The following is a 20397-nucleotide window of genomic DNA, read 5'->3' as shown; positions in this document are numbered from 1 at the left end:
TAGGATCAAATTGTAAAGCCCTTACATGCTGAGCTGGGGATTATATTTTGTAAGCAGTCGGGAGTGATGCAAGGCTTTTAAGCAAAGGAGAGACAACATCAACACGGCTTTAAAAAGGTAACTGGGAAGAAAATCTAAGATAAGTTGCCAGCCTTCTGACACCAAAGGCCAGATTTATAAAATGTCTTTGGACATTTTCAAATGTATATTTTTAAACAACCTATCCTTTTATTTAAAAAAAATATATTAGTTTTTTACAGAGAGGAAGGGAGAGAGACAGAGAGCCAGAAACATCGATGAGAGAGCAATATCGACCAGCCGCCTCCTACACATCCCCCACATCCCCCACCGGGGATGTGCCGGCAACCAAGCTACATGCCCTTGATCAGATTCGAACCCGGGACCCTTCAGTCCACAGACCGACGTTCTACCACTGAGCCAAACCGGCTTCGGCACAACCTATCCTTTTAGAGGCCAGTTTTTATTGTCAAAAATACATAGCATGAAATTCACCATCTTAACCTTAAAAAAAAAAGATCTTTGTGTGTGTGTGTGTGGTTATTTGAGGACTTTGAAGACTAAAGGTCATGATTTAGAAATGGACATAGAATTGTAGAGCTAGAAGGGGTTGAGAAGCCATTTTATTAACTAGTTTTACGAGAATCATTTAGTTTATAAATTAAGCACCGATTGTGCTAGATTCCTGGAGATGCATTGTTATTAAGACATCTGCTTTCAAGATGCTTATCTTCAGATTGTCACCGACATTACTGATAGCATTGTTAAATGCTATCATCCTTCTAGGCTCCTAGATTAGATGAGTGGGTGTTGTCTTTTGAGTTTCCTTTCTCTGAATTCTCTCACCCATTCTTCATCCTCGTTTTTTAAAACCTCACCCGAGGATATTTTTCCATTGATCTTTAGAGAGAGTGGAAGAAAGAGGGAAAGACATCCTTTGGTTGCCTCCTGCACGAGCCCTGATCAGGGCTGGAGATTGAAGCTGTAACCCAGGTACGTGCCCTTGACTGAGAATCACACCCAAAACCCTTCACTGCACAGGCCGGCGCTCTAACCACTGAACCGCTAGCCAGGGCTCACCATTCTTCTTTATACCCACGGCCACAACCCTAAACCGAGTTTTGTTGACAAAGAAGGAGCTTTCTAAGAAGTGGTTGAGGATTTATTTGTGATATAAACTAGGGTTTCAGAGTCACAGTCTATACAAGAAACCTGTAATGGCTGCTTCAACTTGGAACAAATTCTGTTGTACCTTTTTTAGTTCCATCATAGCAATCCAATGTTATTGCCAGAGGGAACAAGGATGTAGCCTCCATTCCAATCAGGCTTGTCTTTCATTCACAGACCACCTACATCACTAATTCAAAGCCTACTCCCCCTACCTCAAACACTGGCTTTCTTTCCTTCTACCTAACTATATCATGCCCTGTGTTCAAGGCTCATGTCTTTCATAAAGTACCCAAGAAAACGAGCACCTGGGATAATCTTTCTAGCACACTGTGGAACTGACTGCTCTGGTCACCACAAATTGGGCACCTACCTTCTGCTGGGCCAAGAGAGCAGGTTCCCTGAGATTTTTTGTGCTTCGGGCAAGCTAAAGCTTTAACATACACTCAGAAACATGGTGGATGCAGTTCTTCCTTTAGAGAAAACTGATTAGTAGTGAAAGTGAAACTGTCGTATAGGCAGCAACAGAAACCAAACGTTTCAAGACACCTATCAAAGTTTGAGCCCTTCTTTCCAGTTGTTCCTCAGGGCCTCCTCTGCAGCCCTGCCGTTCTTGACACTTGGCTGTTCATCCCTTCTTTGGATTTCAAAAGCCAACAAATTCCCCTTTTAAAAAAGGGATATTGCCCAGACCAGTTTGGCTCAGTGGATAGGGCATCATCCCCTGTGGATTCAAGGGTCCCAGGTTCTATTCCAGTCAATAGGCGTGTACCTTGGTTGCAGGCACATTCCCAGTGGGGGGTGTGCAGGAGGCAGCTGGTCGATGTTTCTCTTTCATTGATGTTTCTAACTCTCTATTCCTCTCCCTTCCTCTCTGTGAAAAATCAATAAAATATATTTTTTAAAAAAGTTAATTTCTAAAAAATAAAAATAAATAAATAAGTAAAAATTAGAATAGAATAAATAAATTTTGAGCAAAAACTATATATATATTTGATTATTTGGTATTGGCTCATTCCCAGCATGCATTGGGTTATATTAGTCATTTTCTTATCTGGTTCTTATGCAAGTTTTTTAGGAAACCTAATGATCCTCAAAAATGCCACAGGTTTTAATCAAACCAGTGATTCCAGTAGTTATGAAACCGGACAACCAATGGGTCTTGGCTGCCTGTCACAACTTGAGCCAATTAAGCAGAGATAGGGGTTGCATCAGATATGAGCATTTATTCCAATAATGCAGACAGTTTGGGGTGCAGCAGGTTATATGAAAATATGCTCTGCACCCCTCTCCCCCCAAAATAAACCAGCTGCTTACATTGGATAGGACACAGGGGAAGTAGGCAAAAGGAACAAGAGTGAGCATAAGGATTACAGGTTAAGGCAATGAAGGCGGAACTCCATTGTTTGGGTAACAAGGTTGTTTGTTAATCTTTCCGTGATAATAGGATGGGAATGGGCCTCATTCCAAGGTTGGTTCCCAGGTCCAAGGTTGACTCCCACATCCCATGGGTGTATAACTCCCAGCAAGGTTAGAATGTGCTTTCTTTAACCAGAACAAAACTATCATGGTTAACAGAGCATGATTGATATTTCTTATAGCTGTAGCTGGTCCCCAATATTCTATTTCTGCCTCTTACAGCTACTTGGTAATGCATTCTTTGGAAATATTTGACTTAAATTATCACTAAGAAGCAACAAGAGAAACTTTTTCTTTTTTGGGTAGCCGATTTTGATAATAAAGGTAATACTAATTGGGTAAGACCTACCCAATTAGTAATAAAGGTAATTTATTACTAATGCACTACTCGATGTGCTTTTCAGATATTAATTAATTTAATCTTCACAATCCTGTAAAGTATATGTTCTTCCTATCTTCATCCTACATATGAAAAATTGAAGCACAGAAACAGTAAATAAATATGCTCAAGCTTACAGAGCTAGTAAGTAGTAAAGCTGGTTTTAGATAGTATCTGAAAACAGAGCCTACACTCTTAATACATTATGTTTCATTACCTCCCAAGAACTCATAAAACCACTGGTTCAAACTTTGCTATTCTCTTATCATCATCATTATTTAGGAAATTCCATTTTCTGTCTTATAGTAACAACATTCAGTTGCCTTCTCTGAGTTTAGAACTCTTGCACTATATTAAGTAGATCATCCTATCTAATAAAATAATAATATACAAATTAACCATCACTCTGCTATACCCATAAGCCATTTCCACAAGCCACGCCACAAGCCAATCAGGAACAAATATGCAAATAAACCCAACCAAGATGGCTACGGCCACAGAGAGCAGGAGGGAGGCTTGGGTTTCCCCGGCAATGGAAGCAGCCAAGCTTTCCGCCTCCCCTTGAGGGCCTAGGCCTCCACTCAAGGCTACAAAGTTTCAATGATAACAGATACATAAATCCAAACAGAAATGGCAGCAGCCATGGAGCTGGAAAGAGCAGGTGGGTAGGGTTGCCCCAGGCGATGGAGGAAGCCAAGCTTTCCACACACCCTGGCTGGCCAGGCTTCTGCTTAAAGCTACAAAGTTTCAATTATAGAAGGTACATAAATCCCAACAGAAATGGCTGCTGCCATGGAGCAAGCAGAAGACTTGTCTCTGCTCCAGGCTACAAAGTTTCAATTGTAGAAGATAAATAAACCTGAGATACCAGGGCCTCCACTTGGGTCACAAGGCAGCATGGCTGGCCTGCAAATTACCACAGGCCCCTCACCCAGGCCGCCCCATGCCCCAAGGTAACCCCCACCCTGATCCTGGACATCCTTCAGGGCAAACCAGCTGGCCTCCACCATGCACCAGGCCTCTATCCTATTTAATAAAAGAGTAATATACAGATTGACCATCACTCCAACATACAAAATGGTTTCCCCCATGTGGTCAAAGATCCTGTCCCTATGTGGACACAAGATGGCCACCATAAGATGGCCAGCAGGGGAGGGCAGTTAGGAGGGACCAGGCCTGCAAGGGAGGGCAGTTGTGGGTGATCAGGCCAACAGGGAAGAGAAGTTGGGAGGGACCCAACCTGCAGGGGAGAGCAGTTGGGGGGTGGGGTTGACCAGGCCTGCAGGGGAGGGCAGTTAGGGGTGACCAAGCCTGCAGGGAAGCAGTTAGGCATCAATCAGGCTGTCAAGGGAGTGGTTAGGGGGTGATCAGGCTGGCAGGCAGAAGTGGTTAGGGGCAATCAGGAAGGCAGGCAGGCGAGCAGTTGGGAGCCAGCAGTTCTGGATTGTAAGAGAGATGTCCAACTGTCCATTGAGGCTTGATCCCTCGAGGGGTCCCAGATTGGAGAGGGTGCAGGCTGGGCTGAATTTAATGCACTGGGCCTCGTCTGTCTGTCTGTCTGTCTCTCTCTCTCTCTCTCTCTCTCTCTCTCTCTCTCTCTCTATATATATATATATATATATATATATATATATATGCCTAAGTGACCATTAGATCAGTAGCTATGATGGGCACTGATCACTAGGGGACAGATGCTCAGTGCACTAGCATGGAAACGTGGAACAGACTGATGAATCTCAGAGGGAAGGGAGAAGGGGAAAGGTCAGGAAGAGATTAACCGATCTTATATGTGTACCAGAGGCCCAGATTGGTGCACTGGTGGGGTCTCTTGGCCTGGTCTGCTGGGAATAGAGCCAAAACCAGCAGTCTGACATCCCCCAAGGGGCCCTGGATTACAAGAGGGAGCAAGCCAGGCTGAGGGAACCCACTGATGCACGAATCTGTGCACTGAGCCTGTAGTTAAGATATAATAAACAGCCTTTGCCAGTTTGGCTCAGTGAGTAGAACACAGTCCTACAGACTAAAGGGTCAAGAGCACATAGGCTCAATCCCCAGCCCTGGTTGGGGCTTTTGTGGGAGGCAACCATGTCTCTCTCATGTCCACTTTTCTCTCCCTCTCTCTCTCTCTCTGTCTTTCTCTCTCTCTTCTCTCTCTCTCTCTCTCTCTCTCTCTCTCTCTCTCTCTCTCTCTCTCTCAAAAAAAAAAAAAAAAAAAGTCCTGCTGGTTTGGTTCAGTGGATAGAGAGTCCCCTGCGGACTGAGGGGCCCATGGTTTGATTGATTCCAGTCAGGGGCACATGCCCCTGTTGCGAGCTCAATCCTCATTGGGGACATGCAGGAGGCAACCAATCAAGGATTCTCTTTTATCATTATTATTTCTTTTTATTTTTTTAATTATAAGGAAGTTTTTATTTTTTTAAAAGGATTGTGAGTAATATTTCAGGGAACATAATGTGTGGCCTTATCTCATTTTCTGTTTTGTCTACTTGCAGTTTCAGGATGTGAAGGACAGGTCATTGGCTTGCGATATCCCAGGATCAAGTTTCCAGCCGGAGAGATGGGAAGGTAATATTAGCTGCTTTAGGTTAGCTCTGTGTGGGGGAAATTTTTTTTTCCTTGGGTAAATTTTCAGTAAATAAATGGCAACATAACAAAACTTAAAACCTCCATTCCAGTGTTTTATTGAAGGTCTCCTGAAGGGGAAACAATAGGGAATTGGTTCAGATATGCAAACAGTAGAAGTGAGATTAGGAACTGTCAAGGTGAGACCATTTAAGGCCGTGAAAGCATGTGTGGCCCTGGTGAAGGGCTGTGGGGCACAGGATGGAACAGAGTAGGTAGGACAATGTGGGAAGACTGCTGGCCTGATCTAGGGCGACCACAATGAAGGGCCAAAGCCCTGTGAGCTGGGGTGAGATCACCGCCTGTGAGCATCTGAGGAGCAAAGGCGTGGCCATGAGCAAAGGTTGTCTGGGCTCTGGAGAGGGTTTGTCCAACTGAGAAGCAGTGCCTACAAGCAGATTGCAGTGAAACCCTGGACTTGGGAAAATTAACATATCATTGATGTTTCTATCTCTCTCCCTCTGCCTTCTTCTCTAAACTCAATACAGATATATTAAAAACAAAACAAAAAGAACAATGGAAACATATTCTTGGGTGAAGAACAACAACAAAAGGTATAATAAATATACATTACACAAAATGTTACATGGAACCACAAAGGAAATGGAATAGTTTTCAGTTCATTTTAATTAAAAAAATAAATCTAATACCTTTCCAAATGCAAGGCATTAGGCTTAGGGCTAGAGAAGATACCCAGAGGAATAAGTTTATAATCTGCAATGAAAGGTTAAAAAAAAAAAATGTACTCAAGATCCCTGTAATAAAAGACAACTGCCTTAAACGTTTTAATGGAGGTACAAACACAATGTACACAAGGAATAATGGAAGAGATCAATTCCCAAACAGGGAAGGAATGACATTTGTGTTGGATAGACATTCAGAGTAAGGAGTTTTGGAAGAAAAACATTTGATGCCCAAGAAAAGAAAATGGGTATGTGTGTAGGAACTAGGCCTCTGTGATCCTTCTTCAACAGAGTCAACTTTTAGTGGAGAATACTGACAGCATGTTGCCAGTTGGTTACTGAATCTTCCCAGGGCAAACAGGATATAAGGAGGAGGGGAAAGGCCATAAGAACAGAGAACTGTGTATGTGACCAGCAGCACATTTTCTACGAAGATCCTCCCGCCACAACTAGACAAAGGGAAGTGGAGACAACAAGAAAAGGCCTCAGCCCATTTTAAAAAAATAACCCAATTAGGAGACAATAAAACGTAAGCCACCTTCGGGGAAAACTGTTAACCCCATAGCACTCACCCAATGAAGAGCCAGGGTAGGGACTCTTGCACACTCGGGACAAATTGCCTGTGATGCCCGCTCCAGGTATACCTGCTCAACCAGACACCTGGTCTTGAAAGACCACATTGAAGGTCTCGTTTTCGCCATACTTCATATTGCGAAGTCCATTATATGAATTCGGACAGGTGAGCATTTCTCACAAATAAACATGATGAAAAAGGAAAACTTTTGTTTAAGAAACAGATGAAACAGTTCCTGTGAGGAGAAGAGATGTGGTTATACCTTAATGAAGAGACAAAATCTATGCTAGGGAATTTGGACTTTAGTCTCTGAGAAAAAAAAAAAAGAAAAAAAAGGAGCAATAAGAGTGCAAAAGAATGCTGAACCGGGAATAATAATAATTAGGAATATTCGTTTGCTAGCAATGTGAAAAGTTAAATGAAATTGGAGGCTGAGGAGACTAGTTTATAATGGGCAAGGGTGAGTTTAATGAGGGCCTGAATGAGAGCAGTGGTAATGGAAAGAAGGTGGCAGGTGTAAGGTATCCAGTTAGAACGAAGTAATGTGAAATCAGTTTAAGAAATGTCATATTCACCCAGGTGGTGTGGCTCAGTGTTTGACCTATGAACCAAGAGGTCACAGTTCGATTCCCAGTCAGGGCACATGCCTGGGTTTTGGGCTCAATCTCCAGGTGGGAAATGTGCAGGAAGCAGCCAATCAATGATTCTCATCATTGATGTTATCTCTCTCTTCCTCTCTGAAATAAATAAAAACATATTTTTAAAGAAAGAAATGTCACATTCAAAGATAGACTATGTCAAATAAAAAACAAATCTGAGAGGATTATCCAGGTGAAGGCGGGGGAAACTGTGGCAATAGGGAGAACCCTGGGAACATAAGATGTGTGAGCATCAAGAGTTGGACAAAAAAAAGATATTTCTTAATCTTTTTTGTTGTTAATCCTCACTCAAGGATACTTTTAAGAGAGCTGAAGGGAAGGGGAGAGACAAAGAAACCCCAATGTGTCACATTGATTCCTGTATCCTGACCAGGGCCTGGGGTCGAGTTTGCTACTGAGGTACATGCCCTGGACTGGAATGGAACCCAGGACCCTTCCGTCTAAGAACTGATGCTCTATCCAGTGAGCCAACCCAGCTAGGGCAAAAAGGGTATTCTTCGATAGGGAAGAGTAAACAGAACCAGAAGGACCAGGTTGGGGACTTGGGAGGAAAGGGTGGTGTGATAAGACGGTAGATAAGGTAATTTTTACTCCGAGGCCAGGGAACTGCCCTTACAGGAGTATCTGTGCTGGTTCAGGTTATGCAAAAGGTCAGGTCACTCGGAGGAAAGAGGCTTAACTAAAGCTTGATTAATATAATTTTGTTTCTATCGATCAGTGGGGACAAAACGATTCAGCCAGTCGTTTATGAGATAAAGAATGGGAATTTGGAGCGTCTGTGTCTGGCTTAGTCATAGGGAAACTAGCCAAGAGTCTTATCTAACTTCTATAGGAAAGAGTGGTTCCTTGCAGTAAGCTATTTTCACAAATGAAATGTGGACTTATTAACCTTCAGGTAAAGTTCAAGATTGTCAAATAAGGAGGCATTACTTGACATTGAGATTCCTACTGAGGAGTGAAAGGGTTTGGTATTCTTTGAATGTCAAGCCCAAACCTGAGTTTCATTTCAACACCTAGACAGAGTTACTAACTCTGACACACCCACATGTAGTATATACAGGACAGATTCCAATATTTAAACATTTATTTGAAACATAGCCATTTAATGTTTTCAGAACTGTCCTTATCTATTTAATGCCCTTACATAGTCACTAAGAATAGGAGTGGTTATCAGATACTAAAACTGTTGCTTAATGGTGAACAGCAACAAGGGTAATAAGGAGTGTTGACACGAAGCAACTTTGGATTTTTCTCAATGTGAGGCTGATGTGTGAACCAAAAAAGGGGCGACATAGTAAACCTGACAAGCTCAGGAGAGGCCTGCATGGCAGCCTTACAGACAGAGACCTAAAGCAACCACTTGGGATGGTCTGAACTTAAAACTTCTAACTAAAAGCGAGTCCTGGCGGGTAGTCAGACTCTAGGTCGCTATCTTCCGTGACAAAGGTTAATCTTTACCTAAATCGATCCTGTCTATGTATTTTTGCATCGAAGATAACATACCTTTGGAATGCCAGAGTAGTCTCCTTTTCCAGACACCTCAGGGCACCACCTCCTCATAGAGCTCTAGACTCAGAGCTCAAGCCCTTCACTGTTATCTCTTTGCCTGTGTACCGTTTCTATATTCTGTAAATGTTCATTGTTGACTACCCTATACCACCAGTGTAGAAGAAGCACGCGTCTCTGCACTTTACTCTTTATTCCAAGCATATTCAAACTCAAAGGCTAACACGGGCCAAATAAACAAGGTTTATGTTGGCACAAAAAAACAAAAGCTTCAATTTTCATAGAAACGTAGGTTTATTTCCATAGAGACATGCTGAATACAAAGGGCTGAGATAAATGAGTAATCATTAACATAAAATAATAGACATTTAATAAAAATTATTTTTTCTTGAACATTAACTTACCAGACACCGAATAACTGCACAAATTAATAAGCATAACGCAAATAAACCTATTTTTCTCCGAAAGCGAAATATTTCCTGTTGCTCACACCAAACAAGTCAGTACAAGATTAATGACACGGCCATCGGCTGCTAAAATATTCGCTGCTGGTATTAGTGGAGAGAAATGGTGCGCCTGCACGTAAGGTGCATAAGGGAAATGAATGCAACACGATTATAGTAATCAGTAATTAGCCAACGTTGTAATTCGTTATTAATAATTATGTATAGCAGGTCATTGTAAAAATTAAGTTAGGAAATTTTTATTAAAACATTTCTTACAGCCGAAATCGGTTTGGCTCAGTGGATAGAGCATTGCCTGCGGACTGAAAGGTCCCAGGTTCGATTCCTGTCAAGGGCATGTACCTTGGTTGTGGGCACATCCCCAGCAGGGGGTGTGCAAGAGGCAACTGATCGATGATTCTCATTGATGTTTCTAACTCTATCCCTCTCTCTTCCTCTCTGTAAAAAAAAAAAAAAAAAAAAATCAATAAAAAATATTTTTAAAAATTTCAAAAAACAAACAAACAAAAAAACATTTCTTACAGACTGTTATGTTGACATGGTCGCAAAAATATTCATTGTGGGCTGCATGTGGGCAGAGGGCTGCGAGTTTGACATGCTTGCTTTATTCAATCTCAGAGATACATTCTTCCTTTGCTTCCTAGCCTCCCTAACCTACCTCCAGTGAATTTTACGTACCCTCCTCTCCTCTCCCCCTTCCCCCACACACATCTCCTCCTTTGATTGTAATGTATAAAATAAACTGTAAAACTGCCATTCTCTGGAGCATTTTCTCAATCTGTTTGAGATTTTGCTTCCTGGCAATTTTCAGTTTGGCTCAAGTAAACCCATAAAAATCTTCTACAGGAGAAGTTGATGTTTAAACCATCAAGTCAAGAGACAGAAATTACAGCCTCAGACAGACTTTCTCCTTCACCAAACCCGAGTCGGACTCCTTGAGCCCTCTTCTCCACTAGGTCCCACGTTTGGGATCTGTCCTCTACTGCTTAGTCCAGTTTTAGCTAGAATCCTACTGAGTCTTGATATCTGATCATCTTCCATAGATCAAATTCATCATCCTGCATCCTTGATATCTTTTTTTAATCATTTAAAATTTTTTCAATTATAGTTGACATAACATCATTATATTTGTTACAGGTGTACATTCTGATGACCAGACATTATATAACAATAAGTAAGCAAAATAAACAAACAAACAAACAAACCAAAAAAAAAAAACACAAAAAACTGTACCCATCCTTGGCTTGTTGAATTAGCAAGAATTTCTCTAAGTAATTTTTCCATTCACTGACCTCTGCTGTCCAACTTGGCTATAAATCCCCACTCCTACTTGTTGCATTCATATTCTTGCTCCTACAGCAAAACCTCCATCTAAGTAGTTCCTCTTGAATAAAATATTCCTTACCATATTTTTAAAAATTCTTTTTAAAATATGTTTGTATTGGTTTCAGAGAAAGGAAGAGAGAGAGAAAGAAACATCAAAGATGAGACAGAAACATCAGCTGCTTCCTGCATACCCCCCTCCCCGACTCCCCCTCCCCTCAACCCCCAGCGGGGATCAAGTCCACAACCGGGGCATGTGCCCTGATGGGGAATAGATTCTCAATCTCCTGAGATTCTCAACAACTGAGCCCCACCAATGAGGCTGAAAATTCTTTGACATCACAACCAAGTTTGTGTGTAGATCAGAAGTGGGATATCACTTCAAAAGCAGGTCTGTATTGCTTCTCCCCTTGTTTTTCATAAGGTTTTGATTGCTTGGTAAACAAGATTATTTAGTTTCATGTCTAAATTATGAGTGCTATAAATCCATACCATTTTCACTTACTGTCTGAGGAGAACAGCAATCTTTTGGCTGCAAAAATTCCACTTTTCTATCTTTTTACATTAACTCTACAACTAATTTTAGCCACTCTAGATTTTCAAAAGTAGGTACATTTTCATCCAAAAATATATTTAATAGAAAAAGAAGTTAAATTGCATATTCTTATATTTTGAGTTATCAAGAATACCAGAGTATAAAAAGAACAATGAGCCGAAACCGGTTTGGTTCAGTGGTAGAGCGTCGGTCTGCGCACTGAAAGGTCCCGGGTTCGATTCCGGTCAGGCGCATGTACGTTGGTTGCGGGCACATCCCCGATAGGGGGTGTGCAAGAGGCAGCTGGTTGATGTTTCTCTCTCATTGACGTTTCTAGCTCTCTATCTCTCTCCCTTCCTCTCTGTAAAAAATCAATAAAATATATATTTAAAAAAAAAAAAAAGAACAATGATACATCATAGTTCAAGTAGTACATTTATATAAATTGACTTTTATATGCATCATTTTATCCTTAATAAAAGAACTGTAATGAATATTATCTCCATTGTATAGTTGAGGCAACTTAGAAAGTAGCAGAGCTGGAATGAGAATTAAGTATGCTGGGTAGTGGTGGACTACTGTTTTTCTTTTACTAGACTGCTCTGTCCAGTACAAAGCCAGAAAAAATGTTCTATGTAGGAGTGCAAGAAGATTAATATAATTAGTAAATAAAATATATTAATATATAAAAGGCCAGGGCTGTAATGACCAATCACAACCAAAAGCTGACCAACCCAGCACTGACTGCCCAGATGGCTGAGACTCAGAGAGAGAGGCAGGGTCTGATCCGCAGCCTCGGTGGCAGCTGTTGATTAGTACTTAACTCTCTCTCTCTCTCTCCCTGTTTCTTTCTGAGGTTGACCAGCAGCTGGGCTTTTTTTCTCTCTCCCGGTCTCAGCTGGAACTGCTGTTCAACCCCGCCTCTTTAATCAGGCCCAGAGATAGGCCCAGAGATGCTGACTGGCATAGGAACCAACCAATCAGATCCAAATTTGGGTGCTGTGGGGAGCCAATGTCTTTCTAGGAGGCAGAGCTTTTGACACTGGCATAGAAACTGACCAATCAGAACCAAATTGGCTTGCAGAGGAGGGCAGTTGGGGGTGATATCAGGCCAGCAGGGGAGTGCTATTGGGGGCAAGATCAGGTTGGCAGGGGAGGACAGTTAGGGGTGATCAGGCAGACAGGCAGGTGAGCAGTAGGAGCCATCGGTCCCAGATTGCAAGAGGATGTCCGACTGTGGGATCGGGCCTAAACTGGCAGTCAGACATCCCCCAAGAGATCCCCAATTGGAGAGGGTGCAGACTTAGCTGAGGAACTCCCCCTCTGTGCACGAATTTCGTGCACTGGGCCGCTAGTAATTAATATAATAAAGAATGATAGTGTACATCAAAGCATTTACTTTGAAAATATCTGCCTCTTTAACTTGTTTACTTATGACATAATTCAGAAATGTCCATTTACAGAGAAATAACATTTTTATCTACAAACTTATGTATTCCTCTTCTGTAGATAAATGACACCCTGCCCAGTTTTTAAGTATATCAATGGAAGTGGATTGAATGCATGCTTGGAGCAATGTAGTATAACTTAATTTCCTATTCTATTATTTGGGTGACTCAAGAGCTGATATAGTTTCTAGATGTACCATTCCATAGAGTAATATTTAATCAGACGAATGTGACCTTGAGAACCAAAACCAGAAAAGGAAAGTACAGAAAAGGAAAATTACTGGCTACTTTCATTCATGAAATGAGACATGGATATTCTAAATGAAACATTAGTAAATCAAATCAACAATGCAAGAGAAAACTAATAAATAAATAAATAAATAAATAATACAGCACAAGAGAAAAATAAAAAAATCCAACAATGGCCAAAACCGGTTTGGCTCAGTGGTAGAGCATCGGTCTGCGCACTGAAAGGTCTCAGGTTCGATTCCGGTCAGGGGCATGTACATTGGTTGTGGGCACATCCCCGGTAGGAGGTGTGCAAGAGGCAGCTGGTCAGTGTTTCTCTCATCGACGTTTCTAGCTCTCTCCCTTCCTCTCTGTAAAAACTCAATAAAAATATATTTTTTTAAAAATCCAACAATGCATTAAAAATGCTAGCAACTTTGCCCCACCTTATGTGTATACAAACCGACCTTTTCTCCACCCTGTGTATAGTGGTTACCCAAAGACTATGTAGTGGTTACCTCTCAGGTCATGTGGAAAGAGCACAAAGTGGGCTTCTAAAGCATCTATGATTTTTTTTCTATCTTTTTAAAATATGGAACACTTCATGAATTTGTGTGTCATGTTTGCCCAGGGACCATGCTTGGGCAAATCTTCTTTATATCGTTTCAGTTTTAGTATGTGGGCCGCCGAAGCCAGCACGCTATGATCTTCTGTTTCTAAGTGGGGGCTGATATTTGGATGTTCCAGTTCTCTAGATGGTGCAGATGCATTTCGTAGCCTTTTGTATGCATGATATTCAAAATAGTAGAAAGGAAAGCAACAATTTAAAAACTAGGGCCATGGAGCAGCAACGGCCAGGCCCCAGAGCAGCAGCAGCCAGAACCAGAGCAACAACAGCCAGCACTGGAGCAGCCAGACCTGGGGCAGTGGCAGCCAGGCCTGAGGCGGAGGCAGCCAAGCCCAGGATGGCCAGTCCAGGAACACCCAGACCCGGAGTGGCCGGGCCCGGAGAAGCCAGGCCCAGAGCAGCCGGGTTGGGAGCAGCCAGGCCCAGAACAGCAGTAGCCAAGCCCGGAGCATCCAGGCTGGGAGCGGCCAGACTCGGAGTGGCCGGGCCTGGGGCAGCCAGTCCCAGAGCAGCCGGGTCGGGTGCGGCCAGGCCCGGAGCAACAGCTGCCAGGCTGGGAGCGGCCAGGCCCGGAGCAGCCGGGTCGGGTGCGGCCAGGCCCGGAGCAGCGGCTGCCAGGCTGGGAGCGGCCAGGCCCGGAGCAGCCGGGTCTGGTGCGGCCAGGCCCGGAGCAGCAGTTGCCAGGCTGGGAGCGGCCAGGCCCGAAGCAGCTGTTGCCAGGCTGGGAGCAGCCAGGCCCGGAGCAGCGGCTGCCAGGCTGGGAGCGGCCAGGCTCGGAACAGCCAGGTCTGGTGTGGCCAGGCCCGGAGCAGCGGCTGCCAGGCTGGGAGCGGCCAGGCCTGGAGCAGCGGCTGCCAGGCTGGGAGCGGCCAGGCTCGGAGCAGCCAGGTCTGGTGCAGCCAGGCCCGAAGCAGCAGTTGCCAGGCTGGGAGCAGCCAGGCCCGGAGCAGCAGCTGCCAGGCTGGGAGCAGCCAGGCCCGGAGCAGCAGCTGCCAGGCTGGGAGCGGCCAGGCCCGGAGCAGCGGCTGCCAGGCTGGGAGCGGCCAGGCCCGGAGCAGCCGGGTCGGGTGCGGCCAGGCCCGGAGCAGCGGCTGCCAGGCTGGGAGCGGCCAGGCCCGGAGCAGCCGGGTCTGGTGCAGCCAGGTCCGAAGCAGCAGCTGCCAGGCTGGGAGCGGCCAGGCCTGGAGCAGCCGGGTCTGGTGTGGCCAGGCCCGGAGCAGCAGCTGCCAGGCTGGGAGCAGCCAGGCCCGGAGCAGTGGCTGCCAGGATGGGAGCATCCAGGCCCGGAGCAGCCGGGTCGGGTGCAGCCAGGCCTGGAGCAGCGGCTGCCAGGCTGGGAGTGACCAGGCTCGGAGCAGCCGGGTCTGGTGCGGCCAGGCCCGAAGCAGCAGTTGCCAGGCTGGGAGCAGCCAGGCCTGGAGCAGCCGGGTCAGGTGCAGCCAGGCCCGGAGCAGCAGCTGCCAGGCTGGGAGCGGCCAGGCCCAGAGCGGCCTGACCCGGAGCAGCCGGGCCCAGAGCAGCCGGGTCGGGTGCGGCCAGGCCTGGAGCAGCAGCAGCCAAGTCCAGAGCAACTAGGTCGGGAGCAGCAGTGACCAGACCCGGAGCAGCTGGTTGTGGAACAAACCAGAGCAACAGAGGCCAGGCCCGGAGCATCCAGGCCCGGAACAGCTTGCTCCTCGCCTGCCCCTGCCCCACGGATGCCTCTCAGACATGGCTGGAAACTTTTGCGGGAACTTGAGGATCTGCTGAATCAAGTGATGAAGGCTTAGATCTGGATGTGTTGAGTTAGTATAGCTCTGGGGTGTTGATCTGTGAGTGCCTTGGGTGGGTCCTCGATGAGGCTGGTTGACCTATTTGGAAATGTCTTTTGTGTGAAGTGTATCATTGGGCATGTGGAGGTATTATTGATATGAGAAAATGCTAAGTAACTGATTTACTACCTGAAAAGGGATTTACTATCGGGGAAAGGGAGGGAGGAAGAGACTGAACATAAACTGCACCTATGGATGAGGACAATGGGGGATGGGGAGGGGGCGGAGGGTGGGGTGGGAACCTGGTGGAGGGGGGAAGAAATGAGGAACCTTTGTAATAATATGAACAATAAAGATTGATTTTAAAAAATAATAAAAAAAATAATAAAATAATAAAAACTAGGGCCATTGTGATGGGGTTGTGCTTCATTGTACCTACGCAAAGGCTGTGACACATTTGCCAGAGCTTACAGACTCCAGATGTGCAAGGACCTGCGATGTTAGTGATATCTTGGTATTACTGTATTTACAGCACACATTGATAGTGGATCTACAGTCAAGTCTTTCTTTTGTTTGCAAGTGGGAGAAGCCCAGCTTAAACGAGCTTAAACACAAAGGGCTTCTGTTGGCCGCGTGACTGGGAAATGCAAGATTGTTTCAGCTTCACCTACAGCAGAGACTCAGTTTCAAATGAGGTCACGGGAATGTTGCCACGTGCCCACTCAGCATTTTCTTCTCCCTGTTGTTGGCTTTATTGTCTCACAGACTTTCTTCAAATGGTGGCAGAGACCTAGCTAGATACTCTGCCACCATCCATTTACTCCCAAGGTGATGGTGGTGGTATATGTGGAAGTGTATGTATGGTGGAGAGGAGGTATGGAATTAGCCCCATCGGAACCACAGTAAATGGAGTGCTCGCAAGAAAACAGGGAAGAAATGCCACCTGGGTAGAAAAAAAGACGGTAACTAGGACAGTGCCCTCCCAATACTAAAGTGGCCTGGCATGTCCAGTGTGTTACATTTGTTGCTCACACATCCAAAAATTTCAGATCCTCTGTATGCACTCAGGTTTTCAAATTCTTAAACTTTGAAATCATCCCTCAGACATGGCTATAGAAAGTTAATCAGCAATATTAGAGTTCAAAGATCAGCCCTATTATTAGAATTTATCAAGAAAGTCAGGTATTGCAGCAATACATAATGTGACTTTCATGACTTATGCAAATGATTCATACATTTTCCTGACAAATGGCTGCACAACAGCACCAATAGCTTTTTTTATTATTATTAAATTATTTTTTTTAAAATATATTTTATTGATTTTTTTTTACCACCTCCCTCCCTCCCACACATCCCCTCCCTCCCCAGAGTTTTGTGTCCATTGGTTGTACTTATATGCATGTATACAAGTCCTTTGGTTGATCTCTTATCTCCCCCAGATCTCCCTCTCCTCCCCGCTGTAATTTGACAGTCTGCTTGTTGCTTTACTGTCTCTATATCTATCTTTTGGTTCATCAGTTTATAATGTTCTTTATTATCCATAAATGAGTGAGGTCATGTGGTGTTTCTCTTTTATTGACTGGCTTATTTCACTCAGCATGATGTTCTCCAATTCCATCCAGGTTGCTGCAAATGATGAGAATTCCTTCTTTTTATGGCAGCATAGTATTCCATTGTATATATATACCATAGTTTTTTTTTTATCCAATCATCTGCTGATGGGCACCTAGGCTGTTTCCAAATCCTAGCTATTGTAGATTGTGCTGCTATGAACATAGGGGTGCACCAATAGCTTTTTTTTCATGGCTTTATCGCCTCCTCACGGACTCATTATTTTACTTTGAAGCAGATATTGTTGCCCAAGATGCCAGACAAATGCTAGATTTGGGAACTCGTGTAGAGAGTTTTGTCCATTACCTCCCCAATTTTCTTCCCTGTTTACATTTTTTAAAATATATATATTTTATTGATTTTTTTTACAGAGAGGAAGGGAGTGGAATAGAGAGTTAGAAACATTGATGGGAGAGAAACATGGATCAGCTGCCTCCTGCACACCTCCTACTGGGGATGTGCCCCCAACCAAGTATATGCCCTTGACCAGAATCGAACCCAGGACCTTTCAGTCCGCAGGCTGACGCTCTATCCACTGAGCCAAACTGGTTAGGGCTCCTGTTTACATTTTTATTTGTAAAGTGGTAAGCTCTTATTCGCTACCTTCCATGTCAGTCAGAGCAATTACATTATCAAACTTGTCTCCAATACATGCTGCATAGAAGGGAGTATGAATGGTGGTCAGGAGATAAGCTTTAGAGACAAGTAGGAGTATGTAGATTCTGTTCCTAGCACTGTGACTTCTTGGCTGGGTGATCCTGGAATAGGTAATATTGCTTTTTACATCAGATGGATTTTTGTGAAGAATAAAATGAGGTTGTTTATGTAAAAAGTTTAACACAATGCCTGCCACATAGGAAACATTTAATAAATTGTAGTTATTATTGTTGATCTTCTGTTTTCAACATGCTAAAATTGCTATTTCTCTTTTTTATTATTCTTTGAAGTATTCATTGTAACTTTTAAGTTTTCTTACTTTCTTGCATTCCTTATTCTAGTTTCCTATCTTTTTTTGGTCACTGCAATAAAATTTATTTAGACAATGAAAGATCCTAAAATAATTCAGCACCTCACTTGAAGAAAAACTGGCCTTGAGAGTAAAATGAATTTGTCAAGTCACCTTTGTTTAGAATTGGTATTTAAAACTGGTAGTTATGGGGTACAAGAAATCTAAAGAGACAACTAGTTAGTAAAATACATAATCAACCATAATTGTGAAATTTTGGAAACTTACAGCTCAGAGGAAGCATAGGTTGGATTTCTTTGTCATTGTTGCTGTGTGTGTCATAACATTTTTATGAAAAAGAAAAGGGGAAGAAAGGGATATTATGAAAATAAAAGAAACAAACGTTTGAACTATTTAATTGCCACTCTAAAGAATTAATAATGTGCCTTTGTGTGGAATCTTTGTTTTTGTTTTGTCTGTAAACAGTCATTTTACTCAGTTCCCAATGGGCCCCTCTAGGTCCCTCCATGCCAGTTCTATCACCTTGCCCACACACCTCGAACACTTTATCTGCCGATACACCCCAAAACAGGCACACACCCAGAGGCAGTAGGAATCTCTCTGGTTCAGCTCCCAGCCTTGCTCTTCTTGTTTGTGTAACTTTGGGCCAGTCCCAGCCCCTCTGAGCCTCATTTTCCCATCTGTGAATGGGGAGCAGAATCTCCACCTGGTAGGGAACTTTTGGGTGCAGGTGCATTGCACAGTCCTGGTTTCCTGCTTTCTCTTTCTCTGTTTCTTCTTCTTCTTCTTCTTCTTCTTCTTCTTCTTCTTCTTCTTCTTCTTCTTCTTCTTCTTCTTCTTCTTCTTCTTCTTCTTCTTCCTCCTCCTCCCCCTCCTCCTCCTCCTCCTCCTCCTCCTCCTCCTCCTCCTCCTCCTCCTCCTCTTCTTCTTCTTCTTCTTCTTCTTCTTCTTCTTCTTCTTCCCATGCCCCACTGGGAAGAAGTTGTCTTGCATAGTCCTGAAGGACAAACACCAGATATTGGAGACCATTGCCTTAGAAAACTAAAAAGTCACATAACTTGGGGTATTACGTTTATTTACATGCTTTGTTACTCTCAATTGTAAAAAAAAAAAATTTTAATTGATTGATTTGAGAGAGAGAAACAAACACTGATTTGCTGTTTCACTTATTTATTCACTCATTGATACTTATATGTGCCCATACTGGGAATTGAACTTGCAACCTTGGTGTATTAGAACAATGCTCTAACCAACTGAGCTACCTGGCCAGCCTCTCCATTATTTAAAATTTAAAAAATTTAATTGTAAATAGTAAGAATAAAATGAGATTAAAATTTTGTATGCATTTAATGCTAGATATTTGCATTCATTTTTTGAGGATTGAGTTTATAATTCAGGTTCAAAATTTGCATATTACTTATTTATTTTTGCTGCTTAACCTTATGTTTCATTGAATTTTATAAGAAAAGCTAGAAGTATAGATGAAACTGTCAAGCACAGCCCACAAACTAAAGTGGGCAGAACAAATCGCCATGTCTAAGACTCACTTTAGCACAGAACCTAGAGATGTCATTATACAAAGACAAGCACTACAAGCTTGAATTAGAACTTTTGGGCTGCTTATTGTAGGCTTCTAGACACTATTTCTAAGAAATAAGCAAATAGTTCAAAGCATTCCAGCAGGATCTCGAAAAAATATTTCCATTCTCTGTAGTCTCCATTTTAGGGAAGGCATACAGAAAGAGGATGGGAAATTAATATTGAGGCATGTACTGGGAGAAAAATCTAATGTCCCTGAAGAAAAGGAACCTTGTTCACTGATACAAGAAAATATTAAGTAGTAAGGCTTATGAACTATTAAATTTATATTTAATACGCCAATCAATGTTAGATCAGTGTGCTAAATAGGAAGTACCAGGAAAGTAATAACCTGAAAGAAACACACAGTCATATTCTGATTTTCATTTTGAAACTGTTTAGCTCACTTTGCAGTGTGAATACATGAATAGATTTGTGGACAGAAAAAGGGGGTTGTTTGAAAGTAACCTCAGGAGGTGATCTGATCATAAATTCCTAACTGAGCAGATCATGTGGGCAGTCATGCCTCAAGCATACAACTTCTTTAGCAAAAGCTTTATCTTTGCCTTAAGCAAGCCCTGTTCATTTTTTCTGTGCATCTAAGTTAACACACCTTTGCCATAACCACCCTCAAGAGAGCACATCATCTTAACTGTCCTGTAATCCAGTCCCTGCCGTGTGCCTCCCATTTCTCTGTAATCTGTCTTTCTTTTTCTTTTTAAAGAAATGAACATTTCTTTTTTATATATATATATTTTATTGATTTTTTTTTTTTTTTTTTTTTTTTTTTTACAGAGAGGAAGGGAGAAGGATAGAGAGTTAGAAACATCGATGAGA

The 20397-nt window shown here is 43.1% G+C and overlaps 1 long non-coding RNA gene across 2 annotated transcripts in view; it reads left to right on the top strand.

Annotated features, from left to right (window-relative positions):
* LOC311613452 overlaps positions 1-15456 on the top strand; it is a 165576-nt gene extending 150120 nt beyond the window's left edge. The window contains exons 2-3 of one of the 2 annotated variants that reach the window (XR_014793458.1): positions 13927-14058; positions 15311-15456. This is a non-coding gene — a long non-coding RNA (uncharacterized lncRNA). Of the gene's footprint in view, positions 1-13926; positions 14059-15249; positions 15266-15310 lie in introns of those variants that run through there. The other variant, XR_014793459.1, reaches the window with a different exon arrangement.
* Positions 15457-20397: the final 4941 nt, after the last annotated feature.

The sequence above is a fragment of the Pipistrellus hanaki genome (assembly GCF_964339955.1).
Source record: "Pipistrellus hanaki genome assembly, chromosome: 1".
Classification (NCBI taxonomy): Eukaryota; Metazoa; Chordata; class Mammalia; order Chiroptera; family Vespertilionidae; genus Pipistrellus; species Pipistrellus hanaki.
Note: the sequence above shows the minus strand (reverse complement) of the source record. Positions and strands in the feature narration are given on the sequence as shown.